Genomic DNA, 21,311 nt, shown 5'->3' on the forward strand with positions numbered 1-21,311 from the left:
ATATAATATATATATATATAATATATATATATTATATATATATATATATATACAGTGGGGGGAAATAAATATACATACATGTCAAAATTCTTTATTTATTTAATTTCTAATGAACATAAATGGGATATACCAATACATATTTGCATACAGATGCATAAACTAAGAATATGCAAAGAAACTAATAAATTATAGTAACTAAGGAATTTATATACAATCATAAATATTTGGGGTGAAAAAAATATTATTACAGAATAAATTTAAGATTTTCTATGCCACAAAATACTGTTAAAATAATTTTTTTTACTAGAACTTTCTCGTTTGTTCCAATAATCTTATCAGTTGTTATTTTTAAGTGTCAAAACGCTAGCTTCTTCATTCAGCACTGAGACAACATAAAGTAGTATCGTAATAATGGCGAAAAGTAAAGAACTCACAAATACAGTGAAAAACTTAATTATTGAACAGTGGAAAGCAGATAAAAGTTACAGGAAAATATCAGAGACCCTTTGTATTCCATTTTCTACCATATCTTCATTTATTCAATGATATAAAAAATCGGGAACTGTTGAAAACAGAATAAGATCCAGTACACCACGCAAGATTTCCCCTAGATCTTTAAGAAAAATGAAGTGAAGAATCGAAAAAAATGCAATGATCACCAGAAAGGAGTTGCAAGAAGATTTGTTAGCTTCAGGGACTAGTGTTACACTATGGAACAATCAGCAATGAACTTCATAGGAATGAACTGAAGTCACGCTCTCCTAGAAAAACTCCGCTCTTGACTAAAAGGCATAGAGATGCCCGTTTAAAATTTGTTTATGAACATGAAGATAAACCTGATACATTCTGGGAAAATGTTCTATGGACAGACGAATCGAAAATTGAATTGTTTGGAAGAAATTCGCGTAGCCATGTTTGGAGGAAATATGGTACTGCCTATCCGCCGAAAAACACAATTCCTACCATAAAGTTTGGGGGCGTTTCTCTGCAAATGGTACTGACAATTTACATGCGATAGATGGTAGAATGAATGCAGAGATGTTCCAAAATATTTTCAACAATAATTTATGGAACTCTGTAGTAAGCTCCAGCTTTGTGAAGGGTGGATTTTACAACAGGATAACGACCCTAAGCACACGGCGAAGTCTACAAAAAAATGGATTATCGATCACAATATAAAATTATTAGAATGGCCAAGCCAATCACCTGACTTGAACTGCATTGAAAATTTGTGGCGTTCTTGAAAATTAAACTTCATTCAAGAGCCCCAACGTGCATTGCAGATTTGAAGAAAATTTGTCAAGAAGAATGGAAAAATTCCTAAAGAAAACATCGAGTCATTAAGAACTACAAGAAGAGATGGTTGAAGTGGAACTGAATAATGGTTATGCTACGGAGTATTAAATCAGATTTATCAGTTATTTATGTCTGTACGAATACTTTTTTTCATCCCTAAATATTTATAATTGTATATAAATTCCTTAGTAACTATAATTATTAGTTTCTTTTGCATATTCTTAGTTTATGCATCTGTATGCAAATATAGTATTGGTATATCCCATTTATGTTCATTAGAAATTAGATAAATAATTTTGACATGTACGAATATCTATTTCCCCCCACTGTATATGCATGTGTGTGTGTGTGTGTATGTGTGTGTGTGTATGTGTGTGGTGTGTGTGTGTGTGTGTGTGTGTGTGTGGTGTGTGTGTGTGTGTGTGTGTGTGTGTATATGCACGAACATTTTAATATTTGTCTAAGTATTAATCTTCCTTTCAACTTCTTTCCTTTTCCTCTAAGCAGTTACGATAGCAAAAGCTGATTACGTCATTTTATCTAAACTGGAACGAAAGTTTCCCATGTTCATATTAGGAAATTTTGCGTTTCTACAATATTTTTTTAACTTTTATTCATTCTCGAACTGGATGAGCATATAACAACAAGCCAGCCGACACTAAAAATCTCTAGTGAGACATCTTTATCAATGTACCTGAAGAGACCCAGACTGATGGGTCGAAACATATGTTGTGCCTAATAAAAGTCTAATATGAAATCCATCTCCTATTATTAATTAATGCTATTAATAACCCTAACTGCCATTGCGAAGTTCCTGAAGTAAGTCCAACGGAAGTGTACCATAACTACGGATGACAACAGGTAGCTTAAACTGTGCCAGTGCTCTTACTCAAGGTTAAAACACACCAATCTAATTATACCTATTTGTCTGAATGTTCTATTACATATAGCGGAGGTAAAGAATACGTACACTACCGGATTTCGGCGTAACAAAACCTCTAACCATAACCCTAAATCCTAACCCTAAACCTAACCCTAAACCCTAACCCTAACACTAACCCCTAACTCTAACCCCTAATCACCGGGTGTAGGTATTCTTTACCTTTGCCCTATATATATATGTATGTATGTGTGTGTGTGTGTATGTATGTATGTATGTATGTATGTATGTATATACACAATGGGCTTCTTTCAGTTTCCGTCTACCAAATCCCACTCACAAGGCTTTGGTCAGCCCGAGGCTATAGTAGAAGACACTTGTTCAAGGTGCCGTGTGTGTGTGTGTGTGTGTGTGTGTGTGTGTGTGTGTTGTGCGCGCGCGCGCGTGTGCGTGTGTACACTCACGCATGCGAAAACTGGAACTGAAAAGCCATTTTCCCATAGTTTTTCTAATGTCTCTGTGATTCACAAATACTTTTGAGTATATTTTTGTCCTCGCCACAAAAGAAAGCGAACATCTTGTAAGGTGTAATAAGATAATTTTAAATTTACTACTAAGGGAAACGGTAATAACTTTCGAACCATTTCATTTGTACGAGACAACATTGAATACTCGTTTGATGTTCTGAAGTCGATGGCAATTTGACTAGAAAACCACAATTTGTTAATACATTTACGCGCGCAAAAACTTATAGTTATACGAGTCAGTAATTGATATGTTCAGTACATTACCGATCAAATTGATGATAAACGGATGATTGAATACCGTTTGAGATATATCCTTTTAATACCATTTTACTATTCATAATAATTAATATTATTTTACTTATTCACTTAATATCCTAAAGTTACTGTTAATTTATAACAAGAGAAAAAAAAAAGGAAAGCTTTCTCTTCATACGCATTTACCTCACAGCAATTTGTATAATCACAACGAGTCAATAGTTTACATATACAATTATTACCGATAAAATTGACTATAAACAGGTAATCAAATAACATTTTTCAAAAATGAAGTCGAATTCTATGAAATTTGAAATATATTCTTTTAATATATTTTTCGTCTATACATAAAGACTGTGCTGTTTCTGATGATAAGCACGTAATCTCATAGGAACAAAAGTTATTAGATAACGCACAATGACCGGATCAAAATATTTTAAAACTATTATGTTTGGTATCAAACATAAAGTATATTATAATTAGAATGAAGGACTTTCCCCATTTTTGCTCTAATAAATCCGAAAGTTGAAGTTATCATCGGCGTCTTGGTTTAGCTTTAGATCTTCGAAATAAAGATGAAAACCAAGACCATGCTCTTGACAATCTCCCGGTCTTTTTGACGCCTCTCCTTGATATACCTTTTCCTCCTCGTGTTCTCAAATGTCTTCTCCGCCTAGATCTCCTCCTTCTGCCTGCCGCCACATTCTGCCGCCTGTTGCTTCTTCTCATTGGAACCCGTTCATAAAGAGTCATTTTCCTCTTAATAAGAAAATATTTACCGACATCCAATCTCCAAAGGATTCGATAAACGGTTGAAAATCCAAGAATATATTAAATGACGTCCTTAAATGACGTCCTAAAATGACGTCATTCAGATGGACGACAACTGTCTTCTTATATACGTTAATGGTTGTTAAAAATCAAGAATTGAGAATTAGATTGTTGCTGCTTGAATTACCAATGGTTCTTATCCAGTCGCCATCGCTGTTTTATAACACTGGGCAAAATATTTACCTCTTAATTAGGTCGATCTATTCAACTAGATTTCTTCAGAAAAAGTTTACCGATGTAAGCTACAACGGCAATAATGAATGCCTATTTCTTTTCCATTCTCGTTTTTTTTTTTTTTACTTCAGCTTTTTGCTTTCATACATACGCGCGCTTGCGCGTGCACACGCTCACACTCCCTTTATATCTTTTAATTACTTGATAATGTGGAAACTGTAATGAATTTTCCTAGACTGTAAAACAAATTAGATACGAACTGAAGAATATTTTCTTTTAATGCACGTTTTCTGATTTTATTTACTGATGAATGTACTGTAGTATTTTGAAGTCTATTAGTTGATGAAGCATCTGAGAAGGGTTAGATCTTTTATCGGAAATTCGGGGCTTTTTTTTTTTTTTTTTTTTCGAATTAGAGAATATACCGGAAAGTGCTCAGAAGCTACTTAATAAATACGCAGTTGCTGCAAGTCACGCTTCGCGCTGTTAGCTGTTGAGCTTTACACGTCGGAACATCAGCTGCCGATGCTTCGCATTGAGCCGTCAGCTGTTTGAGAGCCGTACGTTGAACCATTAGCAGTTTGGGAGCTGAGCAATGAGGCGTCAGCAGTTTGGGAGTCACGCTTTGAGCCGTCAACGGTTCAGGAGCCGCGTGTTGAATCAGCAGATGTTACGCACCACTGAGTCTGCTAGGAATAACGTCACCCAATGACTGTTGAGCAAAAATGTAATAATATGGTTATGAAATTGGTAAAAGTGAAACCTTTGCTTATTCTATCGGTCTCTTATAACGAACAGCTAAGTTAAAGGGACGTAAACACACTAACAGCTATTGTGAAGTGGTCGTGGGAGGAAAAAGACATAAGACACATAAGCATACATACACACTCACACATACAAAGTTACCCACACACACACACACACACACACATGTATACATAGCCAAGTGGTTAGGCTGTTGCACTCTCGATCGATAGATCGTGGTTTCAATTCCTAGACAGAGTAGGCCGTTGTGTTCTTGATCAAAACACTTCATCTCACGTTGCTCTGCGATCACTTCTACACCTGATGCGCGGCATACCGTGCCTCTGTTCGGTCAACGTCGATTTGATGGAGAAAGCGAGTTAATGTACAGCACGAACATTTGGTTCATTATAAACAAATTATTTGTGCAGGTCATTCAGCAAAAGCTGAACGCTCATACGTCGTCTTCGACGGGAGAGCCCATATATATATATATATATATATATATACAAACTGACATACATACATACATACATACACAGATACATTCATACATTACATACATACATAACATACATACATGCACACATGCTTACATTACATTCATACATACATTCATATATACATACACACATACATACATTACATACATACATACATACATACATACATACATACATACATACATACATACATACATACATTACATACATACATACATACTACATACATACATACATACATACATACATACATACATACATACATTACATACACATACATACATACATACATACATACATACATGCATACATACATACATGCATGCATACATCCATGCATGCATGCATGCATGCATGTATGTATGCATGCATGCATGTATGTATGTATGTATGTATGTGTGTATGTAATGTATGTATGTATGTATGTATGTATGTATGTATGGATGGATGTATGTATGTATGTATGTATGTATGTGTGTGTGTCTGTCTTTGCCCCCCCCCCCCAACATTGCTTGACAACCGATGCTGGTGTGTTTACATCTCCGTAACTTAGCGGTTCGGCAAGAGACAGCGATAGAATACGTACTAGGCTTCCAAAGAATAAGTCCTGGGATCTATTTGCTCGACTAAAGGCGGTGCTCCAGGATGGCCGCAGTCAAATGACTGAAACAAATAAAAGAAAAGAAATATGTGTATGTACACACACACACACAAACAAACACACGCATACACACACAGACACATAATACAGATTAAGTACAGGACATCACCAACGAGCGAAAAAACGTAAACACACGCGAGATAACTACGTTACAAAATAGCAAAAGGAGTCTAACTCCTCCTCAGTTGTCGACTATTTATTACTCCCTATTTCGAGCGTTCAACGACAAGATAGGAACACTTCATAAGGCAGAAGCATCCAGAGATTTTTAGGATATAAAATTTGTGGAACGTTAGGCCTTCGAACGAACAAACAGCAACTGAGTGGACGTACAGAGTAAACAATCGACGGAGACAAACATTAAGGACCGTTAGGCCAAGACGCATTGTAATGGGTGACGCCTGAGATAAATTTTTGAAGGATATAGTATAAATAGAAAAGAAGAAAATAGTAGAAGAGAAAAAAATGTCAGGAGGCGAAAAAAATGACGTCCAGCTAGATAGACGTCGCATTAAAAAAAAAAACAGGTAAGAGAAATGGCCCGTATTCACATGTGAGCAAACAGGCAGAGGGGAAGGTGGATAAGAGAGTGGATGAGGGGAAGAGAGAAGGAACGAAAGATAGTAGAGAGTTGAAGAAAGACAGGGGAGAGCAAAGGAGTAGGGAGAACGGAAAATAAAGTGGATTATAGAGGGATAGAGAGAAAAAATGAAAACTAAGTTTAGAGTCTAAGCAATTATGAATAATTGTAAGAACTTACAAGGCTGTGTGGCGTTTTACACACACACACACACATATACATATATACATACATACATACATGCATACATATATATATATATATATATTATATATATATATATATATATATATTATATATATATATAATGTATGAATTCTGAATCAACTGTAAGAGTCTTCTTCGACTGATGTAAACTGAAAAAAATGACATATGCAGCATAAAGGGGAACAACTTATGAGAAAAGAACTCCCTCACCTAATAATACGTTAAGGGGAACAACTTTTATAAGTTTTAGAGTTGTGTGTCGACACTATTACTACTTGAAACCTCAATGATCAAAAGATTATTCTTTTGTTTAATGAATATGCAATATGATTATCAGAAAGCAAAGAGATATCGGGTTTCATTCCCACTTCGAAGGGAGTCTTCTGCTGCATACCCGGGCCAACCAAAGCATTGTCAGTGGATTTGGTAGACAGAAACTGAAAGAAGCATCTCGTGTGTGTGTGTGTGTGTGTGTGTGTGTGTGTGTGTGTGTGTATGTGTGTTTGCCCCGTCAGTAAACGAGGCAAAAATCTTGCTGCAGCTCTTTTCACTTACAATTCCTCACGCAAAATTCGTGGCAGGAGCTTCATGACACACCAGTCATATCAACAAGTTCGTCAATTATACGGTGACAGCGCTCCAAGATCAGTTCATGATATTTCGTGATGTTTTCATTCGTTCAGGAGGTTGACGGTCGTCCTGAACAAGATTGGTCTTCAAGCGACAAGTGACCAGTCGTAACCTTGTGTTTGGATCATGGCAGCGTCTTTGTAAGCTATTTGAAACATGGAAATTATTTCAGCCACTGTTTTCTCCAGCAGAAAACAGAATTTCTCAGAAGCACACTGTTCTTTCGTTTCAGTCATCGAACAGGTGAAAAGCGCTGAAAAAACAAAGGCGCACCACGTGACAGTACAACTTCACCGGACGACAGACTTATGCCTGAGTGTCGAATCTAGCGGCGGAAGCCTGAACTACAACGGATTTGTACCACAGAGAACGTTTTCGGTTACTTTTAGGTAACCCCTCGTGTGTATATATAAAAATACAGTAAGATATAATGATAAATATATTATTATAATGATTGACAAAATACGGCAGATACTGCATTCACCTCAATAGACGTCATTGATTGGTTGAAATTGCCGAAATGCAAGAAATTAAACAACAAATAGCTTACAAACTACAGAATTTTCTCAAGAAAGCCAAGAGAAAAAGATGTTTTATGTAACACACTACCAGTATACGAAGTTTAAAAGTGTTTAGTTACAAAGAAATTATTTAAAAAAATCTGCCGGTCAAAGTCAAAAGATCCTTATGATATACTAAATACATTATAATGTAGGAATTAAAAATCAAAAAGGTAAAATACATAAATAAGGGTGCAAGTAGTACCTGAAACTGCTAGGAATAGGAGCTAAAAAATATAACTCGAATATCCACACAAAATCACTTACCTCATGAGATGTTCAGGGACTGCGAGCGACAAGCCACATCTTTCTCCAACGAGATAAAACTCACAGAATGAAATAGTTTGATAACATCCTATCACGTGATATATATGTATAAGCAATAAATTAAAAAGAGAAATACAATCGACAATCTAAAAATTTACAAAGGATTATATATATAATCCTTTGTGTCTCTGTTCCCAATGCATTCTCAAGCGGCTCAACCAAACCAAATCAAATTTTACATGGTAATACTATGAGACCCCAGGAGTGTCAGCATATACCTTTTGGGGATTAAAACAATGCAATATTGCCACTGTTCCCGCATTACATCTCGAAACTCGAAGAATAAAAGTGAAACTTTCAACGGAGTAAGTTATAGTTTCATTTTTATATTGCTTCACTTTGTATTGTTTCACTTTTAATAGTAGTTGAATAATGTTCTTAACGTAGCTTTTTTTGTCGCAGTCGACATCTTCCAGGCAGTCTCACTAATTCAGTTTTAATCGAAATCAAATTTAGTTTGTTCTTTTTTAACTATGTTTGACTAGTAATATGCTACATAAAAGACATAAAATACTTAAAATTTAGTGCAGTACAATAAAATTTAAGAGAAAAAATGTATAGACCAAACTGGTTGACTGACATATAGTAACGCCGACATCGACACTTTGAATCCACACCATTCTTTTACTTTTAATTAAGAATTATTTTATTGATATTAATATGAAAGAGAAATGTTAAAGGAATATATTGGTAAAGGTTTCGTAAAATTTTATCCAGTAGAAAAAAAGATATTTAATTTTTTTTCTCAAATTTTTATCAATTTTTGCGTGATATTAAAGGGACACTACTCAGACATAACTTCAGATTTCTTCCCCTAGCCACATTTTGATGATCATAACTTGATATCATTTAATGAAATTTTCTACGAACGTGTGATATATCATGTAGATTCCAAACATACAGAATTTTGTGGGGAAAGTGTTTTAGGAAGGCTGGGCTGGGGAATTTCGGAAAATTCACCGGAATCCACAATTCGTTATAACTTTCAAGAAAATTGATATTTTTTTAATGAAATCCTCTACAAATATACCTCGGACTATACAGATTCCAAAGACATAGAAATTTTGGGGCAAAATAATTGAGGGTTATTTTTGAGAACTGTTCCCCACTCGGGGGTATTTCGGAACAAGTCGTCCAATGTGAATAAGTCCGGATAAAAATTACAACTAAAAAAATTACATATTTTTTAATTGGATTTCATATCTGTTTTTATTCCTTTTAGTCGTAATTTTTATCCGAACATATTCAAATTTTTTTAATTTTTTTCATTTGTATGTTTTAGTCGTATCGTATCTTTTGGTCGTATTTCATATCTGCTTTTATTCCTTATATTTTTTATGTCTTAAATTTATAAGGTTCATGAAGTTATTTATTTACTTATTCATACTTATATACTTGTAATTTATTTTGACAAACATAGTGATATATAAAGAGTAGTTATATTTATAAATGTGGGGAGAGTAGACCTGACGATTGGGAGTGCGTAAACATAATGAGTTTTGGAATGAGACTTTGTGTCTTAACAATATCATACGTACCCTCATGAAACATGTGTAGTCCGTAATATGAAAATTTGGGGATTATGAATATAAATTTTGATATATATATATGTGTGTGTATGTATAGATGCATATGTATATATGTATGTATATATGTATATATATATGTATATATATATATATAGTGTGTTTCTCCGTCCGGGTTGCAGATCTGTGGAATAAGCTGCCAGACGAGATGGTGAAGATGCCGACGACCGCTCGGTTCAAAGTCTCCCTTGACCTCAAGTGGCCTGAACTCTTTACATGAACACCACCCTGTACATAACTCCATGTCCCCCTACATGGCCTTGCTTTTTGCTTTTTGAGCCAAAATATTAACTAACTAACATCTTTGATTTATAAACAATTCATATCCATGTATACAAGTCTCTTTGGGGTTTTGGTTCAAAAGACAAACAAAATTCCATGTAAAAGGACTGCCAGATTGCAAAATACCAATTCAAAATACTTATGTCTAGGAACATGAGCATTAACTATTCAAATACAGAACAAAAATAACAGACAAAATAATGGAGTAAAGAAAATCTACATCTTTCAAAATGTTTCTATATATCTCCAATGATATCAACTGAAATGCATTAAAGTTGAAAACAATCACTGGCTATTTTGATAATATTTTATACTAGCACTATGACCCGGCAACGCCGAGTATCAAGTTTCGGGCATTTTGATTGGGCTTTGGATAGAAAATTCACCAAAAATCACTTCTATTGATTTTTTAATGGCTTTGCGGGGTGACTGGGGGAATGTAAAGATGTGCACGACCACCTTCGGACGGTTTTGAATGACCATAGAAAGTGGGAGCCCTCTAACTGAAAAATTGTGGATTTGTATAAAGGAGACAGACACACAGACATTTTGCCGTTTATATATAGAGAGATAACAATATATAAATAAATAATAATAACAATACATAAATATAGGCGCAGGAGTGGCTGTGTGGTAAGTAGCTTGCTTACCAACCACATGGTTCCGGGTTCAGTCCCACTGCGTGGCACCATAGGCAAGTGTCTTCTGCTATAGCCTTGGGCCTATCAAAGCCTGTGAGTGGATTTAGTAGACGAAAACTGGAAGAAGCCTGAAGCCCATTGTATATATGTTGCTCTCCCAGAACTGAGTGATGTTGCTGAAGAAATCATCTTCCTCATCCTCATAGCTGGTGGTGCTGCAGTCCTCCTCATTGGTTTCCATGGCATTCGTTACTCTGCTAACCTGGCTGTTATTATTTTAGTCATAGGACCTGGGAATAACATAGATAAAAACTGCATAGTGGAGCAGACAAGATGTTAGCATCACTCTGTCAGTATTCTGCAGAATGGTATCTTCAGTGACATCAGTTCTTTACATTGGATCCTGCATGTGATGGGGCAGACAAGGTGTTGGCATCAATTAACCAATTAGTCGTCATTCTGAAGGATTTGGTATTTTAACAACAACAGTTATTACATGGGTAGAGGAGGAACCAATTTAATGATGTCAGGTTACTAATGAATTTGTGTGATCAACATAAGTTGGCTGTAATTTCTACAGGTAAAAGGAATTGCATTCTCTGCCATTGTATGTAGGCATGCTAGGCTTGGGGTGGTATATCCAAGTTAGCAACAGCCTAAGGCTTTAAGATCATTAATAAGGCACACATCAGGTGGTAACAATATGATATGCTGCTTTAAGGAAGTGAACTGGCAGAATCATTAGCATGCTGGGCAAGAAACTTAGCAGCATTTTTGTGAGTCTTTATATTCTGAGTTCAAATAACACAAAGTGCTAGTGGAGTACTGAAATCAATTTTGAAGCCAATATCACAGACTGCTTTTTTCTAGTGATAAATATTCCACCATCCTGCTGCATCCATCAATAGGGAAAATGACTTATTTTGTTGATGCCTTTGATCACTTTCAGCAGATGGCTAGAGCTAGGATTAGGGATAATGTTTAATGAAAGGGTTAGGGTTTAGTGTTAAGGTTAGGGTATAGAGTTAGGGTTAGGGCTTAGGCTTAGGGGTTAAGTTAATGTTAAGGCTGAGCTCTCAGAAGAATCTTACACTATGATCTTTCAGGTATAATCATCCATCTCCCACCACACCTTATCTTTTAATTGTCTTGGGAGAACGTCTAGTGATGCAATTACCTGAAGAGCTTAATAAGAGAATCAAATAGGATTTCTGTATTTTGGCATCTACACAAGCATGTCTTCTTGAATTAGAACCTTCATTTTTTAAAAATTTTTATAAAGATCATTATTGGCAAGCTGTATATATTTGACTTTGTTATATAGGTATGAAACATGAATGTTCTATAGAAAACAAATCAGAACATTGGAAGCCTTCTCTGTTTACTGTCTGCATTGTAACCTTGGAATCACTTGGAAGTAGCAAATTCCTCATACGGAAATTCTCAGACATGCATAATCCATCAACATCAAAACAATGATCATGAAGCACATCTTCTGCTGGATTGTGCACATAATATATATGGAGGGCTAAGGTGGCAGAATCATTAGCATGCAAGGCAAAATGCTTAGCAGCATTTCATCTGTCACCTAATTCTGAGTTCAAATTCCACCAAGGGCAAATTTACCTTTCATCCATTCAGGGCTCATAAAATAAGTACCAGTTGAACACTGGGATTGATGTAATCGACTTAAAATTGCTGGCCTTATGCTAAAATTTGTGGAGGCACATGGCCTAGTGGTTGGAGCAGCGGACTCTCGGTCAAGGGATCGCAGGTTCGAATCTCAGACCGGGCAATGTGTGTGTTTATGAGCGAAACACCTAAGCTCCACGTGACTCCAGCAGAAGATAATAGCGAAACTTCTGCTGACTCTTTCGCCACAACTTTCTCTCACTCTTTCCTCATGCATCTTGCAGCGCACCTGCGATGGACCGGCGTCCCATCCAGGCGAGGAACCTATACGCCAAGGAAACCAGCCCTAATGAGCCAGGCTTGAGATGGAACAAACAACAACAACATGCTAAAATTTGAAACCAATATATATGGATGGGTCCAATCCACCAAGAATAGCTCACCATAATGAGCTAAGAAAGGACATCCAAGATCAGGTTGTCTAATGTGTCCTCTCTTTTTAATATCATGGATTGTGTGCTATTATTTATAGCATATTGAGAGCTACTCTTCTACTAGTATTAGTCTTTGAACTGCGCCTGTTTTGGAATATCATCATCAAGAATTTTTAGTTAATTGCATTGACAATAATACTTGTCAGGTTAGTATTTATAATAAGGCGGCGAGCTGGCTGAAACATTAGCACGCCAGATGAAATACTTAGTGGTATTTCGTCTGCCATTACGTTCTGAGTTCAAATTCCACTGAGGTCGACTTTGCCTTTCATTCTTTCGGGGTCGATTAAATAAGTACCAGTTACGTATTGTGGTCAATATAATCAACTTAATCTGTTTGTCTGTCCTTGTTTGTCTCCTCTGTGTTTAGCCCCCTTATGGGTAGTAAAGAAATAAGTATTTATTTACTTTATTGATCTCTATTTGCTGAAATGCCAAGTAATGGGACATAAAGACAAGCTTGTTGCATTATGTAGAAATTGCTAGTATTTGCTATCTGTTTAGGCATTTAGCTAAAATTTTGTTTATTTTAGAAATTCTCCCATGTTTACAACTATCATGTTTCACGGTTTATTTTGTTGAGCACTGCCAGCTGTGCTTCACAATTTTTGATTCAAATTATAAAAGAGGTTTGGTTTAAACAAGGCTTTCTTTTTAATCTATAACCAATCACAATGCATTGCCATTGAGTACATAACATCACTTCTTTTTCTTCAGCCAGATGATGGGATATATATGGTTTCCATCTAAAGGAATTTTACATTGATTTATTTTATAAACATTATTATGAGTTTAAATACATTTGGGGTATATTTGACCCGTGCAAAGGCCATTTTCACAGGTGTTTGCCATTGTGAAGAATTCTTGCTTAAGGTAATCATCTTCATCATCATTGTTTAACATCCGCTTTCCATACTGGCATAAGCTGGATGGTTTGATTGAGGACTGGTAAACTAGAAGGCTGCACCAGGCTCCAGTCTGATCTGGCAGTGTTTCTACAGCTGAATGCCCTTCCTAATGCCAACCACTCCAAGAGTGTAGTGGGTACTTTTTAATGTCACTGGCACAAGGGCTAGTCAGGCGGTACTAGCATCGACCATGTTTCCTATGTCCAACTTTTCTCTCAGAGTGCTTACATTCTATTGTGTATGCACACTGACATTTCACACCCATTGGAGAACACTAGCTTCATTTCTTGCAAGCTTAAACATGTCCGCGGCCCATGTTTCACAGCCGTGTAACATAGCTGTTTGCACATATGTGTCATACCGTCTCCCTTTCACTCTGAGTGCGAGATCCTTTGTTACCAGCAGAGGTAGGAGCTCTCTGAACTTTGCCTAGGCTATTCTTATTCTAGCAACTACACTCTCAGAGCATCTGCCTCAGTCACTGACTTGGTCACCTAGGTAACAGAAGCTATCAACCACTTCCAAATTTTCCTCCTGACATGTGACTGAAGCTGTTTTCTACACATTTTCAGTGTTTATTGCCCCTGTGCATTTGCCACACATAAAAACTAACTTCCCAGTTAGTCTTCCTTTGATATTGCTGCATCTCTTATGTGTCCATAGCTTACACATCTTATGAATTTTCTACCTATGCCTTTTCTACAGATCGATCAGGGCCATCTATCTGAAGGGATTTGTGATTCGTCTGCCTTCCTACTTACTAAGACTGGTTTTTGTAGATTGACTCTAAGGCTCTTCGATTCTATACCTTGCTTCCACACCTGAAACTTCTCCTCTAGTTCTGATATTTGACCAGTTATTAGAGCAAGGTCATCAGCATAGAGGAGTTCCCGGAGCATCCTGTCTTGAATTCCTTTGTTATTGCTTGGAGGACTATGATGAATAAGAGGGGTCTGAGGACTGAAGCTTGGTGGACCCCTACCCAGAATTCTTCACTATACTCATTGCCAACCCTCACCTTACTGACAGCATCCCTGTACATGACTTGTACAACTCTCACTAACCACTCATCTATCCTTAGTTTCCACATTGACCACCAGATTTAAAACACTAAATCATTTCAAGATGCCCTTTTGCAGAACAGTGAATGCATTTCTAACTACTTGGCCATCATCAGCCTTGTATATCACAAGAGAGACAACTCTGTAATGACCCTGGAAACCTCACTTCCTTATAGGAGATTAGTATCAAACATGAATTGATTTATATGCAATGTTGGCATAGCATAGTGGATAAAGGCATTGGATGATGCAATGTAGTTACCTAAAGGATCTGAGTTCAATCCCAGGCAAGGCGCTAAGATGAATCACAAAACACCTGATGAAGGCTGGAGTATACATGGCCAAAACATAGTAAAAGGCGACAATCAATAAGGACACCATCCACAAATATAAACGGTATAGATAACAGGTCAAATATGTTTGGGACATATTTGACCTATACAAGAGCTGTATTTACAGCACATTGCAGGAAGATCCAAATAGGATTCTGTTTAAAAATGGTAGTGTCTTCTCTCCTTACAATAAAACTTAGATATAGAGCCATGTTATAAGCCACACATGTTTGTACATGCAATAGAGGGAAACAGAATAAATATTAGAATAATTTACAATATTATAGTATTGGACATGTAAGTGTTAGATGGTATTAAAATGTAATAATAAGCAAGTTAAATAATGTTATTATCGACCTCCACGTTCGTGACTTACTGTGGTAGCAACTGATGCAAACACATTTGTAAGTATACTTGAATAAATTAACATGCTATGTTCAAGTATAATATACCCTTATATGCAAGGTGTACCACCAAAAGAAAATGTCGGGAAAATATATTTTGAGTGGCTGTGTGGTAAGTAGCTTGCTTACCAACCACATGGATCTGGGTTCAGTCCCACTGTGTGACACCTTGGGCAAGTGTCTTCACCTATAGCCTCGGGCCGACCAAAGCCATGTGAGTGGATCTGACAGACGGAAACTGAAAGATGCCCATCGTATATATGTATATATGTGTGCGTGTGTGTATGTTTGTGTGTCTATGTTTGTCCCCCCCAACATCGCTTGACAACCGATGCTGGTGTGTTTATGTCCCCGTAACTTGACAGTTCGACAAAAGAGTGTGATAGAATAAGTACTAGGCTTACAAAGAATAAGTCCTTGGGTCGATTTGCTCGACTAAAGGCGGTGCTCCGGCATGACAACAGTCAAATGACTGAAACAAGTAAAAGAGAGTAAAAAGAAAGATATGTACAACAGACTGGTGTTAAAATAATAGTAGTCTTTAATACATATGGAAAAATAAACGCAATTACTTTTGCAGCAAGGTATTTCACGAGTATAATACACACTCCTAATTTTAAAGTTTAAAAATCGGAGGTGAAGGGGACACCTTTTATGAATGAATAAAGTTTATCAAAACTCAAAGTAGCTGAAAATTTAAAAACTATAAAAGACCGCTTGTAACATACATTAATTTTAATATTTACAACCGTTTTCCAACGATTTCATACAATTTACTTAACGCCCCTGTAAAGAACTCTACATAAACATAGAGGGGTACACACCACAAAGATGAGGTTTCCATCTACCAAATTCTATCACATGCTGAGGATGTGGTAGAAGATACATGCGCAATGAGATCGAACCCGAAACGACGAACTTCTTAACTACACATTTATGTCTGTCTGTAAATATATGACTCAGCCAGAATGTAATTGATTCAGTTTCAAAACATGATCTCAGCTCACTTCAGCCAGAAACAAGTACATCTAAAATTAAATCAGCTCGACCAAAATAATCTTAACAATTAAAATTTATAAACTTGGACGTGTGGAGAGACAGCCAATCCACAATTTTCACATTGCTAATAAATAGAATTAAGTATAAAAGAAGTGGTTTTAAACATTAGCCATGAGTCAGTTGTGAAAAGTATATATGCTAGATTAGAATGCTCGGCTATCATTATCAATTGCTACTATTAAAATACAATATAAGCATGGTAATTATTAAATTATAAATATTATAACTGTTGCATGTGTTCATTTCGAAGGAATTATATATATATATATATATATATATATATATATATATATATACACACACACATATAATCACTTCAGCTAAATCTCCTGTACATTCTTATGCTCTTCCTGGCCAGTATGACGGTGTCGTGTGTAAAATAGTATCCTCTCTAAGAAGGATGTAGCACAAGAACGAACTAATTATAATGTTTAGGTTGTATTTTGAGAGCTATTTTCCCAAAAAAATGAAACAACAGCTAATTCAAAACATGATTTAATTTAAAGAATTTCGCGTGTATATCTAAATACAAAAAGAATAATAATAATAATAATAATTCTTTCTGTTATAGCCACAAAGCCTGAAATTTAGGGAGGAAGGGGGCTAGACGATTATATCGACCTCACTGTTCAACTGATGAAAGACAAAGTCGACCTCGGCGGAATTTGAATTCAGAACAATGAGCCAGATGGAATGCAGCTAAGATTTTTGTCCGCCGCGCTAATGATTTTGCTAGATCGACCAATAGATAATTAAACCAAGGGAGTTAATTTACATTCGACGACAACTCTTCTATCCGGACTAACAACTACATTGCACCGTCTTCATTCAATCATTCTCCTGGTCAATAAATTTGTTGTTTGTTAAGCTATATCATCGTTTCATCTCACACTACAACATTGTCGAACAACAATAAATAATATCAAGACGTTACTATCGAGTCCTTTTGGTGACGATCGTTCTAGTACACTCATTTTTTATAGTTTATTATCTCATACGCTGATTGTTATGTAGTAAATTAATTTTTGAAGCTTTCTTGTGATACGCCCATGTTTCTTGACCTTTGTACAGAGCCCCAAAATTTTCAGTAAGTACCACTCGTTTTACATTATTTTTGCAATAAATTAATGTTTATATATATATATATATATATATATATATACACACACATACATACATATACATACATATATGTATGTGTGTGTATGTACGTATATGTATATAATTACTAGTATTTATATTTTTTATATTTAACTGAAATATTATAAGAATTTACTTTATTTGAATTTTTCTTATTTGTCGTTATTCTTAATTATCATAACTAATGAATCGCTAATGATTGTCATAATTGTTGATTACTGTTATAATTATTGTTGTTTAACACCAGCTCACTCACTCACTGCTGATCCAACAGGCCTAAAGTTGTTGCAACGTGACCATATTCAGTGTGTATCTAAGACTACATTATCCATTTATGTCTGGGTTTTTTTTTTAAGACAGTGAAATGCAATTTGATGGAAACTTTGGCCGTTATTTCTAGCATTTCAGTGACTACGTACAGGCATTCTCGTTGGATCTAAATATGGGTGTATGATTATTATTATTATTAAGATCTAATGTTTATAATATCAGTTATTGCAATTTTGTGTTTATGTTTTTGTGTTTTGTTTCTGTTATATTACTACTCTGTTGTTACACGTATTAATGTGTGTATACATATCACTTGTTCGTTGAGTACACAGAACTTCAAAGTCCTTTTGCCAGTTTGTATGGTCGAAATACTTGGGTACTTGCTTGAGGACTTTCCAGATTTGTGTGTGTGAGAGAGAGGTGGGGAGAGAAAGAGTAAATTACATTAACATTTAATTTCACATACACTGAAGTGTTGACGTTTGGGTTCGTAAATTATAAAGTTACAAACAACAACAAAGTTTTACTGATAACTCAATACATTTAGTAGATTAAACTATTACATCTTCCTAGTTTCACTTCTTAACCAAACATTAGTTCAATAAGCTGCAAGAATCAGAACTTCTTGGATACCTCAGTGGTCAAAAATATGTATATAGTTTTTATCTTTTTGATTTATTATCGATCTGGTGGAAATTTGTGCTTATGGTTTTCGTGGGGCCCCTCCAAGATAGCTGATATCGATAGACTTAATGTACCTCATAAATTAAGTAAACAGTTGCAGAAAAAAAACGGTGAAGGGATCATGTTTGGAAGCTCGATAATCAGAAGCCCAAGGACTGGGCCTCTTCTTGATGGTGTTTTGGAGTATATTCTAACTAGCCACTAGCAGGGCTGCAAGGTTTTACAGAAGCGACTTATTTTTTTTGAAAAAGACATTTTTTGTCATATCCATCCACCCTTTAAAGTTTAAGATCTTGCGGGGTTTTCCCCCCACCCTGATATCATGATCATCTGTTTCATATTCTCTCAGAATCCAGATTCATGCCATAGTTAGATTGAGGCAGATTGGTTCATATACTGTTACCCATACACGCATGAAAAATAAATATGTATTGCTTGCATAAATGACATAAAAAAAGTTGTTGGAAGGCAGACATCTGAGTCCCTTGGTATATATAAAGAAAAAATAAAGAGTTGGGCAAGACTGCATGCTGGCTCTTGTATTCATCATCATCGTTTAACGTCCGCTTTCCATGCTTGCATGGGTTGGAAGATTTTGACAGAGCTGGCGAACCAGATGGCTGCACCTGGCTCCAATCTTGATCTGGCAGAGTTTCTACAGCTGGATGCCCTTCCTAACGCCAACCACTCCGAGAGTGTAGTGGGTGCTTTTTACATGCCACTGGCATGGGGGCCAGTCAGGCAGTACTGGCAATGACCTTGCTCAAATCTTTTTACACGTGCCACCAGCACAGGTGCCAGTGAAGCGACGCTGGTAGCGATCACGCTCGAATGGTGCCCTTTTACGTGCCACAGGTACGGAAGCCAGTTGGCTGCTCCGGCAACGATCACACTCAGATGGTGCTCTTAGCACCCTACTAGCACAGGCACAAGTGCCAGTTCATCTGTGTGACTGCACTGTTATGCAGAAGGCTGAGAAAGGAGGCAGGAGCCGCTATTAACAAAATCAAGGTTGCAGGTCACCACCAAGATCAGATTTGAACAACTCATTCAGCTATAGTATGCTGATGAATGTAGTTTGGTTTCTTACATTCTAGAAACCCTAATGGAATATCATGTATGCAGCTATTAGTTTATAGAAGAATGGGACTCTCTTTTACTCCTTTGTTTCAGTCATTTGACTGCAGCCATGCTGGAGCACCGCCTTTAGTTGAACAAATCAACCCCAGGATTTATTTTTTGTAAGCCTAGTATTTATTCTATTGGTGTTTTTTGCTGAACCGCTAGGTTATGGGGACATAAACACACCAGCATCGGTTGTCAAGCAATGGTGGGTGGGGACACAGACACACAAGCATATATATATATATATACTTGGGGCTTCTTTCAGTTTCCATCTACCAAATCCACTCACAAGGCTTTGGTCAGCTCGAGGCTATAGTAGAAGACACTTACCTGGAACCATTAATGCTTTCCAATTATTAGATCATGATTCAAATTATATTTGTGAATAGGTGGTTGGGCAGTTATCTTTTAAATGATTTTCAATGCAAATATTATCAATGAACCAAATGTAGTTAATACAATTAATGCTACCAAAACAAATAACACTTTATTTAAGAACTTTCAAAGAAATAATCCTGTTTCTCTAAAATGGAATATGTGCATCAAAGAATATAGCATATGGCACTGAATTTGGCTAAATACTTGAAATTTCTCAAAATTGAGTCACTTCTATGAAGCATTGAATATATAAATTTGATGAGGAGATGGCACTGGTTTGGTCATGTGATGTTGATGGATGCCGACAGTTTCGTAAAGAAGAGCCAATCTCTCAAAGTGGATGGAACACATGGAAGTGAGAGACCCAAGAAGACATAGGATGAAGTACTGGAGACAACCTCAGGAAGCTGAACCTTTCAGGTGAGATGACAAAGGACCGAGATACCTGGTGCATTGCTATACTCAAGAAGACCCATACCCTGCAACCTAAGTGTTAAGACTGATCTTTCTGGTTGTGTAAAGTGCTCATGGTGGTGCCATGTAAAAGTGCCCCATGAGGTACCACATAAAAGCACTTGTGTGATAAAACATAAAAGCATTCATGTGGGGCCATGTAAAAGTACCTGCAATGTGCTACATGAAAGCAGTTGTGCAGTGCCACATAAAAGCACACGTGTGGTGTAGTGTCACATAAACGCACCCATGTGGTGCCATGCAAAAGCACCCTGTACACTCTGCAAAGTGGTTGGCATTAGGAAGAGCATCTGGCTGTAGAAATCATGCCAACTCAGACTGGAGTCTGGTGCAGCTCTCCACCCCCAGCTTTCCAGTTCTATTCACATTGTCCCAATCCATGCCAGCATGGACAACAGATTTTAAATGATGAACAGTATCATATTATCAAGAATTTCTTATCTATATAATGATACAATTCACTCTTTTTCCTAGATTTCCTTTGTTGAATATTCATGTTGTTTTACACAGCTGCCATGATTGAGGATTGGCAAATAGCCACCAATTTTTTTAGAGGTGTCTACAGAATGTTGAGTAGCGGTCATTAGGTGTCCACTTTCAGCAGTCATTCCTCAAAAACTCCATTTCAGCTTATGAAGTTTGACAGTTCTCAATCAAATATCTGTT

At 36.4% G+C, this 21,311-nt stretch overlaps 1 protein-coding gene across 1 annotated transcript in view; it reads left to right on the plus strand.

Annotated features, from left to right (window-relative positions):
* Positions 1–17,203: 17,203 nt before the first annotated feature.
* LOC115222484 (phosphoinositide 3-kinase regulatory subunit 4) overlaps positions 17,204–21,311 on the plus strand; it is a 95,468-nt gene continuing 91,360 nt past the window's right edge. Inside the window, exon 1 of the mRNA XM_029792714.2 lies at positions 17,204–17,661. The gene's annotated coding sequence lies outside the window, so the exon portion shown is untranslated. The remainder of the gene's footprint in view (positions 17,662–21,311) is intronic.

This window comes from Octopus sinensis, linkage group LG20 (assembly GCF_006345805.1).
Source record: "Octopus sinensis linkage group LG20, ASM634580v1, whole genome shotgun sequence".
Taxonomy (NCBI): Eukaryota; Metazoa; Mollusca; class Cephalopoda; order Octopoda; family Octopodidae; genus Octopus; species Octopus sinensis.